Source organism: Sceloporus occidentalis, unplaced genomic scaffold, assembly GCF_023333645.1.
Source record: "Sceloporus occidentalis isolate IW3139 unplaced genomic scaffold, rSceOcc1.0.p SCAF_102, whole genome shotgun sequence".
NCBI lineage: Eukaryota > Metazoa > Chordata > Lepidosauria > Squamata > Phrynosomatidae > Sceloporus > Sceloporus occidentalis.
Window position 1 is genome coordinate 3,263,518 of NW_028317082.1, and position 16,318 is coordinate 3,279,835.

Here is a 16,318-nt window from a genome sequence, read left to right on the forward strand (position 1 = left end):
AAATGCAGTCAACCACTGGAAAAACAATGACTCTGGTGGGACTCGAACCCACAACCTTTGAATGCCTTGCTCAAGTGCTAGAAGTCCAATGCGCTATCCATTGCGCCACAGAGCCTAGATATGTAGACAGAAAACGTCATGAATCCACCTATCTGACTCACGCATAATCCTTCGTACATAGATGTTAATATAGTTAATATAAGATCTATACGTGAAAAAGTCTTATGTCGACCCGAAAAAAAGGTATAATCTTTGTCTGCCGGTCTCAACGTCCTCCAAATGTCATAGAGTTTATATTTACCAAGAGTAATACTGAAAGCATTAGATAAATTAACTTGATTTCTGTTAGGAGTTCTACCTCGGGGACTGGGAGTGTCCAATACTGCATCAGGAGCACAATTAAAGTCCCCCATACACAAAAAGGTTCCCTGGGTATATTTCTGAATTTTTTGTAGTGTGCCATTTAAGAAATGGTTCTGTTTATAATTAGGTGCATATATATTCAAAATAGAAAATAATCTCTCGTCTAATTTACACACTATGAAAACATATCTAGCGTGAGAATCCTTCTGCTTATAGATCAACTCAACTTTAATTTTATTTGAGATTAGGATAGCTACACCTCGCTTTTTCCTGCTAGGTAACGATGAATGTTCAAGCACCATATATCTTTTATTGTTCAGTCTGTAGATATCTGCATTTTTCAAATGTGTTTCTTGGACGCAACATATGTCTATATGATGATTATTTATATAATTGAATAGCGAATATCTTTTATGAGGCAGATTTAAACCTTGAACATTCAACAAAATAATCTTAAATAGATCTTCCATGTTTCGGATGGTTATTATAACTAACATAAACCTGATAAGGCTTGACACCCTCACAATCCATACATCCTACATCCACACACAAATAACACAATTTACAAAAATTAATGGAAGCCCAAATACTATCCAAACATCGGAGAAAAAACCCAACATTCTCCCAGGACATAGTAACTCCACCTTGTTGAGGAGCTATACGGGAACTAATCTATATTGAGGAAAGAATAATAAATAGACCAAATGGGTGAGGGGGAAAAAAATAAACAAAAAAAAAACGAAAAAAAAATAAATAAACAAAAAAAAAAAAACTAGTGTATTTGGCAGTTAATCATATTAATCTTGTCTATGCCAAAATTAATCCTAAGTGATCAATAAAGATATCTTAGGGAAATAAGATCCCGTAAAAATATAAAAGATTTAAGTTATAAGTATAATTATGTGTTAAGTGGCATATATCGTGAAATTAGAAACACCATACTCCAAATGGTAAAATGCTTTATATCTAATTAAAATTTTTTTTAAAACTAAGTGTGGATTAAATTATATCATTATTGCATATGTACATACCCTTCAAATCCATTAATTCACCAATACCTGTAGTTTAATAATAGCACAAGTGAATATTCCTCCTACACTCCTTCAAAAACCATATAATATGAGATTACACCTATATAATTTTGTATAAATAACACACACTAAAAAAAAAAAAAAAAATCCCCCCCCAGAAGTCGCGCATCCGCGAGATTATTATTGCAAACCATGTACTACATTTCCTTTAAGCCAACTCCTAGCTTCATCAACCGTTGATAGCTTAACTGGTTGATGCTGAGCGGACATAATAAACAATTTTACTGGGAATCCCCACGAGTATCTAATATTTTGCTCTCTCAAAATCTTGGTCACTTCTTTAAATTCAAATCTCTTTTGTCTAGTAAATAGAGAGAGATCTTGAAAGAACATTAAGTTTTGAAATTTATCTACTTTCGGAACATATTTACTTGTTGCCAATAATATTTTGTATCGTATAAAGAAAGTTGAGAAGCGAATAATTATATCTCTGGGTTTTCCTTCAGCAAGATTCTTTGGTTTTAACGTTCTGTGTACACGTTCAATCATATCGTCTCTATCAACATCACGGATGCCCATATCTAAAAACAATTCTTTCAAATACGTTCTGATAGAGTCCTGCTTAATATCCTCCGAAATGCCATGTATCCTTAAGTTCTTCCTGCGTGTGCGATCCTCGGCGTCATTTAATTTTTGTTCCAGGTTTCTTATGATGTTCTCTTTATGGTTAAGGTCATCTTTAATTGATTTTAACTCTAATTCAAGAAACTCATTCTTTTGCATAATTAGATTGAAACATTCTTGCGTTTTTTTAAATTCACTTTTCCACTCCATGTTCACTTTCATGAGTTCATCTTTAAATGAGTTCAGCTGAGATTCCATACATAATTGCAAATATTCTTTGGTAATCATTTGAGTAGATTGTGCTGCAGGACTTAAAGAGTGTCTTCCAATTTCATCAATAGTGGAATCAGATAAGCACACAGATTCCTCCATTTTCCTATGAACCTGGGGTGAAAATAGCATAGAAATCTTTTTTTCTTTTTTTTGGTCTAGATCTCTTTTCTCTCTTTTTTTTTATTTTGGATCCTCTCTTTTTGACGCCATCGTGTCCTCTTTATTATTGTAAATATCGAAATAAACAAATAAAAAGATTATGACTATATTTTTTTTCTTTTTTTTTTTCTTTTTATTTTTTACTTTTTTTTTCCTCTCCTTTTCCTTATTTTTTTTTTTTTTCTTTCTTTTTTTTTCTTCTTATAACCACAGTTCAAGTATTGAGTGATAATCAAAATTTTATAAATTCATTAGTGAAGTATGTGTCAAAATTCATTAGTGAAGTATGTGTCAAAATATGAATCAAAATATATGATCCCAAAATCAATAATTTATATATAGACCATGATCCACTAGTTGATTAGAATCACAGAGACAAATCAAATTTCACCTCCTTCCAAGCTTGATTAGATTAAGGTGTCCTATTCCAGCATAATTATAATAATTAATAATTTAAATTAGATTTCAACATGATTAGAAGACGCAAGCCGTATCACGTAGTGGAGATAAACTGGATCAGTTAATTCCATCCAAATCTGAATTCATGTGTATAGATAATGGGTTGATAACATAATTGATAGCATGATTGATAGCATGATTGGTAAAGTTGAATTCATATAAAGGGATCAATTTTCTTACTCCTGTGTAGCTTGATTAAATTATAAAGTCTGTTTTCCAACATGATTAAGTTATAAAGTCTGTTTCCAACATGATTATAGTACTTTCAATATATTAGTATAAACATACATTTTTTCCCTTTTCCTTTTCTTTTTTCAATGGAAATATCCCTAGATCTGTTACCAAATTAGAATGTCCTCCACCATCATGATTGTAATATAGACAGGTTCCAAAAAATAATTCCAATCTTGATCCAAAAATAAATAAATAAATAATATTTAACAATTATAGCCGAGTCCTTCAATATGGAGCATCAATCGGTAGCTGCCACACCTCAGGATGTTCTCCCGGGGTTGCTGCAACCGAAGAACTTCCAAGGAAGCCGGGGGAAGAAACCGTACGCTAGCCACACGCTGAGAGTTCGCAGCAAGATCGTCAGGCATACCGGGGAGGCAGATCGCAGGACGCCATCACCTGAAGTTCAATGCACAAAAAAAACAAAGCTCAATGCACAAAAAAAGACGACTGTCAGAAGTGGGATTTGAACCCACACCTCCACATGGAGACCAGAAGACCCTCACAGAGAGAATATAGCATTCTTGAGTCTGGCACCTTAGACCACTCGGCCATCCTGACAAGCTACAGCGGCTACGAAAGAAGATTTTTTTTTTTACATGGTTTCAAGGCAACCTTTTGCCATTGCATTGGTTTAAAGTGGCTTCATTAGAGTCACAGGTTAAGCAGACTTGAGATCCTGCATGTGAAGGCTAAGATTTCACATGTGTTTTTTGATGTGTCATATGACCACCAAACTTATCGCCCTCTGGCCATGCAGGGTTCTTCTACGTATTGTGCGTTGCCAACACCTTTAATGAAATCAAAGTTGATTGCGATGTACTGTTTCAAACACTTAAAAGCAAACTTTAATTTTTTCTCCAACTATTGTTATGAAGACTTTGGCTCCAAGTGGCTCCATAAGAGTCACAGGGCACCCTTGATTTTCTGTTGTACATTTCCTTATCTTTTTGCAGAAAGAAATCTATGTGATCATCCTTTGTATAATGTGCCACAGGGCCCACTACTGAAACACATTTCACACTAGAGTAAAATCTGTCAATTGTATTACAGACATTTTTCAGAGACAATTTGTGGATATTGTAACCTAAAAACTAAACAAGCACATCAAATGCAGTCAACCACTGGAAAAAAACACGACTCTAGTGGGACTTGAACCCACAACCTTTGAATATTGGCATTATTTTCGCATCAAAACTTTAATCTTACAAACGGAGCGCTAAACTGCTTTCCACACTTGTGTTAGATCGTTCTATTGTTTCAGATTACCATAATTTCTCACAGACAAATTGTGGATATTTGGAAATACAATTTAATCTTTCAATTAAAATCTGTCAGATTAAGATCTGTCAATAGTATTACAGAAATTTTTCAGAGACAATTTGTGGATATTGCAACTTATAACTAAACAAGAACATCAAATGCAGTCAACCACTGGAAAAACCACGACTCTGGTGGGCCTCGAACCCACAACCTTTGAATGCCTTGCCAAGTGCTAGAAGTCCAATGCGCTATCCATTGCGCCACAGAGCCTCGATATGTAGACAGAAAACGTCATGAATCCACCTATCTGACTCACGCATAATCCTTCGTACATAGATGTTTCAAATGCATTAGTCGTTTCTGTGTCCTATGTTTGTCTGCGTGTTCTTAATTAACATCAGTCAGAGGAAGGACAGTGGTCATAAAAAGCATATTGTGGCATGTGAAGTAAAGGAAATATAGTTATGTTTCTCTATGAGAAACGTATCCACACATTTTTTCGCAAGCTTTACATGCGGACCGCGTGGCCTAATGGATAAGGCGTCTGAATTCGGATCGGAAGATTGAGTGTTCGAGTCCCTTCGTGGTCGGAGTTGATGGAGGTTTGGCTCTGTTGTTCTTTAGAGTTCTTCCATATCAATGAATGTCAGGCAAGTGGAAACTAAGATTTCAACAGTTTATTTCCATGTTACGTGTCACCCAAGATCTTTAGTCCCTCTTGGTATGAAAGGCAGACATGTCAAAACTAAGATTTCAAGTGTTTTTTTCCAATGTGCCATATGATCACCGAATGTAACCCCATCTTGGCCTACACGGTACCTCTACGGATAGTGCGTTGTTGCGAGATTTGATTCAATCAAAGTTGTCTGCAATTTACTCTTTCAAAAACTTTGAGCAAACATTAATTCTTTTCCAACTATTGTTATGAAGACTTTGGCTCAAAGCGGCTCCATAAGAGTCACAGGCACCCTTGATTTTCTGTTGTACACTTCCTAATCTCTTTCCCCCAAGAAATCTATGTGACAGCTATTGGAAAGTATCTACACCTGGGTCGTTATTTTCACCTCTTTCGGTATGTCTTGTCTCCAAAGTGCGGAATAAGACTCTCGCGTTCCGTCCAGACCTCGTTGCTTAATTGGTAAGGTGTCTGACTTTGGATTGGAAGATTGCGGATTTGAGTTGTCTTGAGGTTGCTGGTGATTTAGATCCCCAGGTTACTGTTCTTTTGAGTCTAGAGATTGTACATTGCTGTCTTATGTTATGAAATCAATGTCTTCTGCAATGTACTCTTTCAACGCTTAAATTCAGTCTTGGATCTCAAAAAATTGTTGAATTAAACGAAGCTCAAAGCACAAAAAGAGATGACTGTCAGAAGTGGGATTTGAACCCACGCCTCTACACGGAGACCAGAAGATCCTCGCAGAGAGAAGATAGCATTACTTGAGTCTGGCCCCTTAGACCACTCGGCCATCCTGACAAGCTACTGCTGCTACGGAAGAAGATATTTTTTTTACATGGTTTCAAGGCAAGGGACTAGCTCTTAGGGGACCTTTTGCCACTGCATTGGTTTAAAGTGGCTTCATTAGAGTCACAGGGTAAGCAGACTTGAGATCCTGCATGTGAAGGCTAAGATTTCACATGTGTTTTTTGATGTGCCATATGACCACCAAACTTATCGCCCTCTGGGCATGCAGGGTTCTTCTACGTATTGTGCGTTGCCAACACCTTTAATGAAATCAAAGTTGATTGCGATGTACTGTTTCAAACACTTAAAGGCAAACTTTAATTCTTTCTCCAACTATTGTTATGAAGACTTTGGCTCCAAGTGGCTCCATAAGAGTCACAGGGCACCCTTGATTTTCTGTTGTACATTTCCTAATCTTTTTGCCCAAAGAAATCTATGTGATCATCTTTTGTATAATGTGCCACAGGGCCCACTACTGAAACACATTTCACACTAGAGTAAAATCTGTCAATTGTATTACAGACATTTTTCAGAGACAATTTGTGGATATTGCAACCTAAAACTAAACAAGCACATCAAATGCGGTCAACCACTGGAAAAAAAACACCACTCTAGTGGGACTCGAACCCACAACCTTTGAATATTGGCATTATTTTGGCATCAAAACTTTAATCTTACAAACGGAGCGCTAAACTGCTTTCCACACTTGTGTTAGATAGTTCTATTGTTTCAGATTACCATAATTTCTCACAGACAAATTGTGGATATTTGGAAATACAATTTAATCTTTCAATTAAAATCTGTCAGATTAAGATCTGTCAATAGTATTACAGACATTTTTCTGAGACAATTTGTGGATATTGCAACTTATAACTAAACAAGAACATCAAATGCAGTCAACCACTGGAAAAACAATGACTCTGGTGGGACTCGAACCCACAACCTTTGAATGCCTTGCTCAAGTGCTAGAAATCCAATGCGCTATCCATTGCGCCACAGAGCCTAGATATGTAGACAGAAAACGTCATGAATCCACCTATCTGACTCACGCATAATCCTTCGTACATAGATGTTAATATAGTTAATATAAGATCTATACGTGAAAAAGTCTTATGTCGACCCGAAAAAAAGGTATAATCTTTGTCTGCCGGTCTCAACGTCCTCCAAATGTCATAGAGTTTATATTTACCAAGAGTAATACTGAAAGCATTAGATAAATTAACTTGATTTCTGTTAGGAGTTCTACCTCGGGGACTGGGAGTGTCCAATACTGCATCAGGAGCACAATTAAAGTCCCCCATACACAAAAAGGTTCCCTGGGTATATTTCTGAATTTTTTGTAGTGTGCCATTTAAGAAATGGTTCTGTTTATAATTAGGTGCATATATATTCAAAATAGAAAATAATCTCTCGTCTAATTTACACACTATGAAAACATATCTAGCGTGAGAATCCTTCTGCTTATAGATCAACTCAACTTTAATTTTATTTGAGATTAGGATAGCTACACCTCGCTTTTTCCTGCTAGGTAACGATGAATGTTCAAGCACCATATATCTTTTATTGTTCAGTCTGTAGATATCTGCATTTTTCAAATGTGTTTCTTGGACGCAACATATGTCTATATGATGATTATTTATATAATTGAATAGCGAATATCTTTTATGAGGCAGATTTAAACCTTGAACATTCAACAAAATAATCTTAAATAGATCTTCCATGTTTCGGATGGTTATTATAACTAACATAAACCTGATAAGGCTTGACACCCTCACAATCCATACATCCTACATCCACACACAAATAACACAATTTACAAAAATTAATGGAAGCCCAAATACTATCCAAACATCGGAGAAAAAACCCAACATTCTCCCAGGACATAGTAACTCCACCTTGTTGAGGAGCTATACGGGAACTAATCTATATTGAGGAAAGAATAATAAATAGACCAAATGGGTGAGGGGGAAAAAAATAAACAAAAAAAAAACGAAAAAAAAAAAATAAACAAAAAAAAAAAAACTAGTGTATTTGGCAGTTAATCATATTAATCTTGTCTATGCCAAAATTAATCCTAAGTGATCAATAAAGATATCTTAGGGAAATAAGATCCCGTAAAAATATAAAAGATTTAAGTTATAAGTATAATTATGTGTTAAGTGGCATATATCGTGAAATTAGAAACACCATACTCCAAATGGTAAAATGCTTTATATCTAATTAAATTTTTTTTTAAAACTAAGTGTGGATTAAATTATATCATTATTGCATATGTACATACCCTTCAAATCCATTAATTCACCAATACCTGTAGTTTAATAATAGCACAAGTGAATATTCCTCCTACACTCCTTCAAAAACCATATAATATGAGATTACACCTATATAATTTTGTATAAATAACACACACTAAAAAAAAAAAAAAAAATCCCCCCCCAGAAGTCGCGCATCCGCGAGATTATTATTGCAAACCATGTACTACATTTCCTTTAAGCCAACTCCTAGCTTCATCAACCGTTGATAGCTTAACTGGTTGATGCTGAGCGGACATAATAAACAATTTTACTGGGAATCCCCACGAGTATCTAATATTTTGCTCTCTCAAAATCTTGGTCACTTCTTTAAATTCAAATCTCTTTTGTCTAGTAAATAGAGAGAGATCTTGAAAGAACATTAAGTTTTGAAATTTATCTACTTTCGGAACATATTTACTTGTTGCCAATAATATTTTGTATCGTATAAAGAAAGTTGAGAAGCGAATAATTATATCTCTGGGTTTTCCTTCAGCAAGATTCTTTGGTTTTAACGTTCTGTGTACACGTTCAATCATATCGTCTCTATCAACATCACGGATGCCCATATCTAAAAACAATTCTTTCAAATACGTTCTGATAGAGTCCTGCTTAATATCCTCCGAAATGCCATGTATCCTTAAGTTCTTCCTGCGTGTGCGATCCTCGGCGTCATTTAATTTTTGTTCCAGGTTTCTTATGATGTTCTCTTTATGGTTAAGGTCATCTTTAATTGATTTTAACTCTAATTCAAGAAACTCATTCTTTTGCATAATTAGATTGAAACATTCTTGCGTTTTTTTAAATTCACTTTTCCACTCCATGTTCACTTTCATGAGTTCATCTTTAAATGAGTTCAGCTGAGATTCCATACATAATTGCAAATATTCTTTGGTAATCATTTGAGTAGATTGTGCTGCAGGACTTAAAGAGTGTCTTCCAATTTCATCAATAGTGGAATCAGATAAGCACACAGATTCCTCCATTTTCCTATGAACCTGGGGTGAAAATAGCATAGAAATCTTTTTTTCTTTTTTTTGGTCTAGATCTCTTTTCTCTCTTTTTTTTTATTTTGGATCCTCTCTTTTTGACGCCATCGTGTCCTCTTTATTATTGTAAATATCGAAATAAACAAATAAAAAGATTATGACTATATTTTTTTTCTTTTTTTTTTTCTTTTTATTTTTTACTTTTTTTTTCCTCTCCTTTTCCTTATTTTTTTTTTTCTTTCTTTTTTTTTCTTCTTATAACCACAGTTCAAGTATTGAGTGATAATCAAAATTTTATAAATTCATTAGTGAAGTATGTGTCAAAATTCATTAGTGAAGTATGTGTCAAAATATGAATCAAAATATATGATCCCAAAATCAATAATTTATATATAGACCATGATCCACTAGTTGATTAGAATCACAGAGACAAATCAAATTTCACCTCCTTCCAAGCTTGATTAGATTAAGGTGTCCTATTCCAGCATAATTATAATAATTAATAATTTAAATTAGATTTCAACATGATTAGAAGACGCAAGCCGTATCACGTAGTGGAGATAAACTGGATCAGTTAATTCCATCCAAATCTGAATTCATGTGTATAGATAATGGGTTGATAACATAATTGATAGCATGATTGATAGCATGATTGGTAAAGTTGAATTCATATAAAGGGATCAATTTTCTTACTCCTGTGTAGCTTGATTAAATTATAAAGTCTGTTTTCCAACATGATTAAGTTATAAAGTCTGTTTCCAACATGATTATAGTACTTTCAATATATTAGTATAAACATACATTTTTTCCCTTTTCCTTTTCTTTTTTCAATGGAAATATCCCTAGATCTGTTACCAAATTAGAATGTCCTCCACCATCATGATTGTAATATAGACAGGTTCCAAAAAATAATTCCAATCTTGATCCAAAAATAAATAAATAAATAATATTTAACAATTATAGCCGAGTCCTTCAATATGGAGCATCAATCGGTAGCTGCCACACCTCAGGATGTTCTCCCGGGGTTGCTGCAACCGAAGAACTTCCAAGGAAGCCGGGGGAAGAAACCGTACGCTAGCCACACGCTGAGAGTTCGCAGCAAGATCGTCAGGCATACCGGGGAGGCAGATCGCAGGACGCCATCACCTGAAGTTCAATGCACAAAAAAAACAAAGCTCAATGCACAAAAAAAGACGACTGTCAGAAGTGGGATTTGAACCCACACCTCCACATGGAGACCAGAAGACCCTCACAGAGAGAATATAGCATTCTTGAGTCTGGCACCTTAGACCACTCGGCCATCCTGACAAGCTACAGCGGCTACGAAAGAAGATTTTTTTTTTTACATGGTTTCAAGGCAACCTTTTGCCATTGCATTGGTTTAAAGTGGCTTCATTAGAGTCACAGGGTAAGCAGACTTGAGATCCTGCATGTGAAGGCTAAGATTTCACATGTGTTTTTTGATGTGCCATATGACCACCAAACTTATCGCCCTCTGGCCATGCAGGGTTCTTCTACGTATTGTGCGTTGCCAACACCTTTAATGAAATCAAAGTTGATTGCGATGTACTGTTTCAAACACTTAAAAGCAAACTTTAATTTTTTCTCCAACTATTGTTATGAAGACTTTGGCTCCAAGTGGCTCCATAAGAGTCACAGGGCACCCTTGATTTTCTGTTGTACATTTCCTTATCTTTTTGCAGAAAGAAATCTATGTGATCATCCTTTGTATAATGTGCCACAGGGCCCACTACTGAAACACATTTCACACTAGAGTAAAATCTGTCAATTGTATTACAGACATTTTTCAGAGACAATTTGTGGATATTGTAACCTAAAAACTAAACAAGCACATCAAATGCAGTCAACCACTGGAAAAAAACACGACTCTAGTGGGACTTGAACCCACAACCTTTGAATATTGGCATTATTTTCGCATCAAAACTTTAATCTTACAAACGGAGCGCTAAACTGCTTTCCACACTTGTGTTAGATCGTTCTATTGTTTCAGATTACCATAATTTCTCACAGACAAATTGTGGATATTTGGAAATAAAATTTATTCTTTCAATTAAAATCGGTCAGATTAAGATCTGTCAATAGTATTACAGAAATTTTTCAGAGACAATTTGTGGATATTGCAACTTATAACTAAACAAGAACATCAAATGCAGTCAACCACTGGAAAAACCACGACTCTGGTGGGCCTCGAACCCACAACCTTTGAATGCCTTGCCAAGTGCTAGAAGTCCAATGCGCTATCCATTGCGCCACAGAGCCTCGATATGTAGACAGAAAACGTCATGAATCCACCTATCTGACTCACGCATAATCCTTCGTACATAGATGTTTCAAATGCATTAGTCGTTTCTGTGTCCTATGTTTGTCTGCGTGTTCTTAATTAACATCAGTCAGAGGAAGGACAGTGGTCATAAAAAGCATATTGTGGCATGTGAAGTAAAGGAAATATAGTTATGTTTCTCTATGAGAAACGTATCCACACATTTTTTCGCAAGCTTTACATGCGGACTGCGTGGCCTAATGGATAAGGTGTCTGAATTCGGATCGGAAGATTGAGTGTTCGAGTCCCTTCGTGGTCGGAGTTGATGGAGGTTTGGCTCTGTTGTTCTTTAGAGTTCTTCCATATCAATGAATGTCAGGCAAGTGGAAACTAAGATTTCAACAGTTTATTTCCATGTTACGTGTCACCCAAGATCTTTAGTCCCTCTTGGTATGAAAGGCAGACATGTCAAAACTAAGATTTCAAGTGTTTTTTTCCAATGTGCCATATGATCACCGAATGTAACCCCATCTTGGCCTACACGGTACCTCTACGGATAGTGCGTTGTTGCGAGATTTGATTCAATCAAAGTTGTCTGCAATTTACTCTTTCAAAAACTTTGAGCAAACATTAATTCTTTTCCAACTATTGTTATGAAGACTTTGGCTCAAAGCGGCTCCATAAGAGTCACAGGCACCCTTGATTTTCTGTTGTACACTTCCTAATCTCTTTCCCCCAAGAAATCTATGTGACAGCTATTGGAAAGTATCTACACCTGGGTCGTTATTTTCACCTCTTTCGGTATGTCTTGTCTCCAAAGTGCGGAATAAGTCTCTCGCGTTCCGTCCAGACCTCGTTGCTTAATTGGTAAGGTGTCTGACTTTGGATTGGAAGATTGCGGATTTGAGTTGTCTTGAGGTTGCTGGTGATTTAGATCCCCAGGTTACTGTTCTTTTGAGTCTAGAGATTGTACATTGCTGTCTTATGTTATGAAATCAATGTCTTCTGCAATGTACTCTTTCAACGCTTAAATTCAGTCTTGGATCTCAAAAAATTGTTGAATTAAACGAAGCTCAAAGCACAAAAAGAGATGACTGTCAGAAGTGGGATTTGAACCCACGCCTCTACACGGAGACCAGAAGATCCTCGCAGAGAGAAGATAGCATTACTTGAGTCTGGCCCCTTAGACCACTCGGCCATCCTGACAAGCTACTGCTGCTACGGAAGAAGATATTTTTTTTACATGGTTTCAAGGCAAGGGACTAGCTCTTAGGGGACCTTTTGCCACTGCATTGGTTTAAAGTGGCTTCATTAGAGTCACAGGGTAAGCAGACTTGAGATCCTGCATGTGAAGGCTAAGATTTCACATGTGTTTTTTGATGTGCCATATGACCACCAAACTTATCGCCCTCTGGGCATGCAGGGTTCTTCTACGTATTGTGCGTTGCCAACACCTTTAATGAAATCAAAGTTGATTGCGATGTACTGTTTCAAACACTTAAAGGCAAACTTTAATTCTTTCTCCAACTATTGTTATGAAGACTTTGGCTCCAAGTGGCTCCATAAGAGTCACAGGGCACCCTTGATTTTCTGTTGTACATTTCCTAATCTTTTTGCCCAAAGAAATCTATGTGATCATCTTTTGTATAATGTGCCACAGGGCCCACTACTGAAACACATTTCACACTAGAGTAAAATCTGTCAATTGTATTACAGACATTTTTCAGAGACAATTTGTGGATATTGCAACCTAAAACTAAACAAGCACATCAAATGCGGTCAACCACTGGAAAAAAAACACCACTCTAGTGGGACTCGAACCCACAACCTTTGAATATTGGCATTATTTTGGCATCAAAACTTTAATCTTACAAACGGAGCGCTAAACTGCTTTCCACACTTGTGTTAGATAGTTCTATTGTTTCAGATTACCATAATTTCTCACAGACAAATTGTGGATATTTGGAAATACAATTTAATCTTTCAATTAAAATCTGTCAGATTAAGATCTGTCAATAGTATTACAGACATTTTTCTGAGACAATTTGTGGATATTGCAACTTATAACTAAACAAGAACATCAAATGCAGTCAACCACTGGAAAAACAATGACTCTGGTGGGACTCGAACCCACAACCTTTGAATGCCTTGCTCAAGTGCTAGAAGTCCAATGCGCTATCCATTGCGCCACAGAGCCTAGATATGTAGACAGAAAACGTCATGAATCCACCTATCTGACTCACGCATAATCCTTCGTACATAGATGTTAATATAGTTAATATAAGATCTATACGTGAAAAAGTCTTATGTCGACCCGAAAAAAAGGTATAATCTTTGTCTGCCGGTCTCAACGTCCTCCAAATGTCATAGAGTTTATATTTACCAAGAGTAATACTGAAAGCATTAGATAAATTAACTTGATTTCTGTTAGGAGTTCTACCTCGGGGACTGGGAGTGTCCAATACTGCATCAGGAGCACAATTAAAGTCCCCCATACACAAAAAGGTTCCCTGGGTATATTTCTGAATTTTTTGTAGTGTGCCATTTAAGAAATGGTTCTGTTTATAATTAGGTGCATATATATTCAAAATAGAAAATAATCTCTCGTCTAATTTACACACTATGAAAACATATCTAGCGTGAGAATCCTTCTGCTTATAGATCAACTCAACTTTAATTTTATTTGAGATTAGGATAGCTACACCTCGCTTTTTCCTGCTAGGTAACGATGAATGTTCAAGCACCATATATCTTTTATTGTTCAGTCTGTAGATATCTGCATTTTTCAAATGTGTTTCTTGGACGCAACATATGTCTATATGATGATTATTTATATAATTGAATAGCGAATATCTTTTATGAGGCAGATTTAAACCTTGAACATTCAACAAAATAATCTTAAATAGATCTTCCATGTTTCGGATGGTTATTATAACTAACATAAACCTGATAAGGCTTGACACCCTCACAATCCATACATCCTACATCCACACACAAATAACACAATTTACAAAAATTAATGGAAGCCCAAATACTATCCAAACATCGGAGAAAAAACCCAACATTCTCCCAGGACATAGTAACTCCACCTTGTTGAGGAGCTATACGGGAACTAATCTATATTGAGGAAAGAATAATAAATAGACCAAATGGGTGAGGGGGAAAAAAATAAACAAAAAAAAAACGAAAAAAAAAAAATAAACAAAAAAAAAAAAACTAGTGTATTTGGCAGTTAATCATATTAATCTTGTCTATGCCAAAATTAATCCTAAGTGATCAATAAAGATATCTTAGGGAAATAAGATCCCGTAAAAATATAAAAGATTTAAGTTATAAGTATAATTATGTGTTAAGTGGCATATATCGTGAAATTAGAAACACCATACTCCAAATGGTAAAATGCTTTATATCTAATTAAATTTTTTTTTAAAACTAAGTGTGGATTAAATTATATCATTATTGCATATGTACATACCCTTCAAATCCATTAATTCACCAATACCTGTAGTTTAATAATAGCACAAGTGAATATTCCTCCTACACTCCTTCAAAAACCATATAATATGAGATTACACCTATATAATTTTGTATAAATAACACACACTAAAAAAAAAAAAAAAAATCCCCCCCCAGAAGTCGCGCATCCGCGAGATTATTATTGCAAACCATGTACTACATTTCCTTTAAGCCAACTCCTAGCTTCATCAACCGTTGATAGCTTAACTGGTTGATGCTGAGCGGACATAATAAACAATTTTACTGGGAATCCCCACGAGTATCTAATATTTTGCTCTCTCAAAATCTTGGTCACTTCTTTAAATTCAAATCTCTTTTGTCTAGTAAATAGAGAGAGATCTTGAAAGAACATTAAGTTTTGAAATTTATCTACTTTCGGAACATATTTACTTGTTGCCAATAATATTTTGTATCGTATAAAGAAAGTTGAGAAGCGAATAATTATATCTCTGGGTTTTCCTTCAGCAAGATTCTTTGGTTTTAACGTTCTGTGTACACGTTCAATCATATCGTCTCTATCAACATCACGGATGCACATATCTAAAAACAATTCTTTCAAATACGTTCTGATAGAGTCCTGCTTAATATCCTCCGAAATGCCATGTATCCTTAAGTTCTTCCTGCGTGTGCGATCCTCGGCGTCATTTAATTTTTGTTCCAGGTTTCTTATGATGTTCTCTTTATGGTTAAGGTCATCTTTAATTGATTTTAACTCTAATTCAAGAAACTCATTCTTTTGCATAATTAGATTGAAACATTCTTGCGTTTTTTTAAATTCACTTTTCCACTCCATGTTCACTTTCATGAGTTCATCTTTAAATGAGTTCAGCTGAGATTCCATACATAATTGCAAATATTCTTTGGTAATCATTTGAGTAGATTGTGCTGCAGGACTTAAAGAGTGTCTTCCAATTTCATCAATAGTGGAATCAGATAAGCACACAGATTCCTCCATTTTCCTATGAACCTGGGGTGAAAATAGCATAGAAATCTTTTTTTCTTTTTTTTGGTCTAGATCTCTTTTCTCTCTTTTTTTTTATTTTGGATCCTCTCTTTTTGACGCCATCGTGTCCTCTTTATTATTGTAAATATCGAAATAAACAAATAAAAAGATTATGACTATATTTTTTTTCTTTTTTTTTTTCTTTTTATTTTTTACTTTTTTTTTCCTCTCCTTTTCCTTATTTTTTTTTTTTTCTTTCTTTTTTTTTCTTCTTATAACCACAGTTCAAGTATTGAGTGATAATCAAAATTTTATAAATTCATTAGTGAAGTATGTGTCAAAATTCATTAGTGAAGTATGTGTCAAAATATGAATCAAAATATATGATCCCAAAATCAATAATTTATATATAGACCATGATCCACTA

General features: G+C 35.2%; 9 non-coding genes across 9 annotated transcripts; all 9 read right to left on the bottom strand.

The window, feature by feature from the left end:
* Positions 1-27: 27 nt before the first annotated feature.
* On the bottom strand, positions 28-115 carry TRNAR-UCU (transfer RNA arginine (anticodon UCU)). Its single transcript is given in 2 exon segments — positions 28-63; positions 79-115. It is a non-coding gene; the product is annotated as a tRNA-Arg (tRNA).
* Positions 116-3,594: 3,479 nt separating this feature from the next.
* TRNAL-CAA (transfer RNA leucine (anticodon CAA)) lies at positions 3,595-3,704 on the bottom strand. The gene is made up of 2 exons: positions 3,667-3,704; positions 3,595-3,640 (listed from the first exon to the last, which is right to left on the bottom strand). It is a non-coding gene; the product is annotated as a tRNA-Leu (tRNA).
* An 885-nt stretch (positions 3,705-4,589) lies between these two features.
* Positions 4,590-4,676, bottom strand: TRNAR-UCU (transfer RNA arginine (anticodon UCU)). Its single transcript is given in 2 exon segments — positions 4,590-4,625; positions 4,640-4,676. It is a non-coding gene; the product is annotated as a tRNA-Arg (tRNA).
* A 1,096-nt stretch (positions 4,677-5,772) lies between these two features.
* Positions 5,773-5,883, bottom strand: TRNAL-CAA (transfer RNA leucine (anticodon CAA)). Its single transcript has 2 exons — positions 5,846-5,883; positions 5,773-5,818 (listed from the first exon to the last, which is right to left on the bottom strand). It is a non-coding gene; the product is annotated as a tRNA-Leu (tRNA).
* Positions 5,884-6,786: 903 nt separating this feature from the next.
* TRNAR-UCU (transfer RNA arginine (anticodon UCU)) lies at positions 6,787-6,874 on the bottom strand. The gene is given in 2 exon segments: positions 6,787-6,822; positions 6,838-6,874. It is a non-coding gene; the product is annotated as a tRNA-Arg (tRNA).
* A 3,475-nt stretch (positions 6,875-10,349) lies between these two features.
* On the bottom strand, positions 10,350-10,459 carry TRNAL-CAA (transfer RNA leucine (anticodon CAA)). Its single transcript has 2 exons — positions 10,422-10,459; positions 10,350-10,395 (listed from the first exon to the last, which is right to left on the bottom strand). It is a non-coding gene; the product is annotated as a tRNA-Leu (tRNA).
* Positions 10,460-11,344: 885 nt separating this feature from the next.
* Positions 11,345-11,431, bottom strand: TRNAR-UCU (transfer RNA arginine (anticodon UCU)). Its single transcript is given in 2 exon segments — positions 11,345-11,380; positions 11,395-11,431. It is a non-coding gene; the product is annotated as a tRNA-Arg (tRNA).
* A 1,096-nt stretch (positions 11,432-12,527) lies between these two features.
* TRNAL-CAA (transfer RNA leucine (anticodon CAA)) lies at positions 12,528-12,638 on the bottom strand. Its single transcript has 2 exons — positions 12,601-12,638; positions 12,528-12,573 (listed from the first exon to the last, which is right to left on the bottom strand). It is a non-coding gene; the product is annotated as a tRNA-Leu (tRNA).
* Positions 12,639-13,541: 903 nt separating this feature from the next.
* On the bottom strand, positions 13,542-13,629 carry TRNAR-UCU (transfer RNA arginine (anticodon UCU)). The gene is given in 2 exon segments: positions 13,542-13,577; positions 13,593-13,629. It is a non-coding gene; the product is annotated as a tRNA-Arg (tRNA).
* Between the last annotated feature and the right edge of the window lie 2,689 nt (positions 13,630-16,318).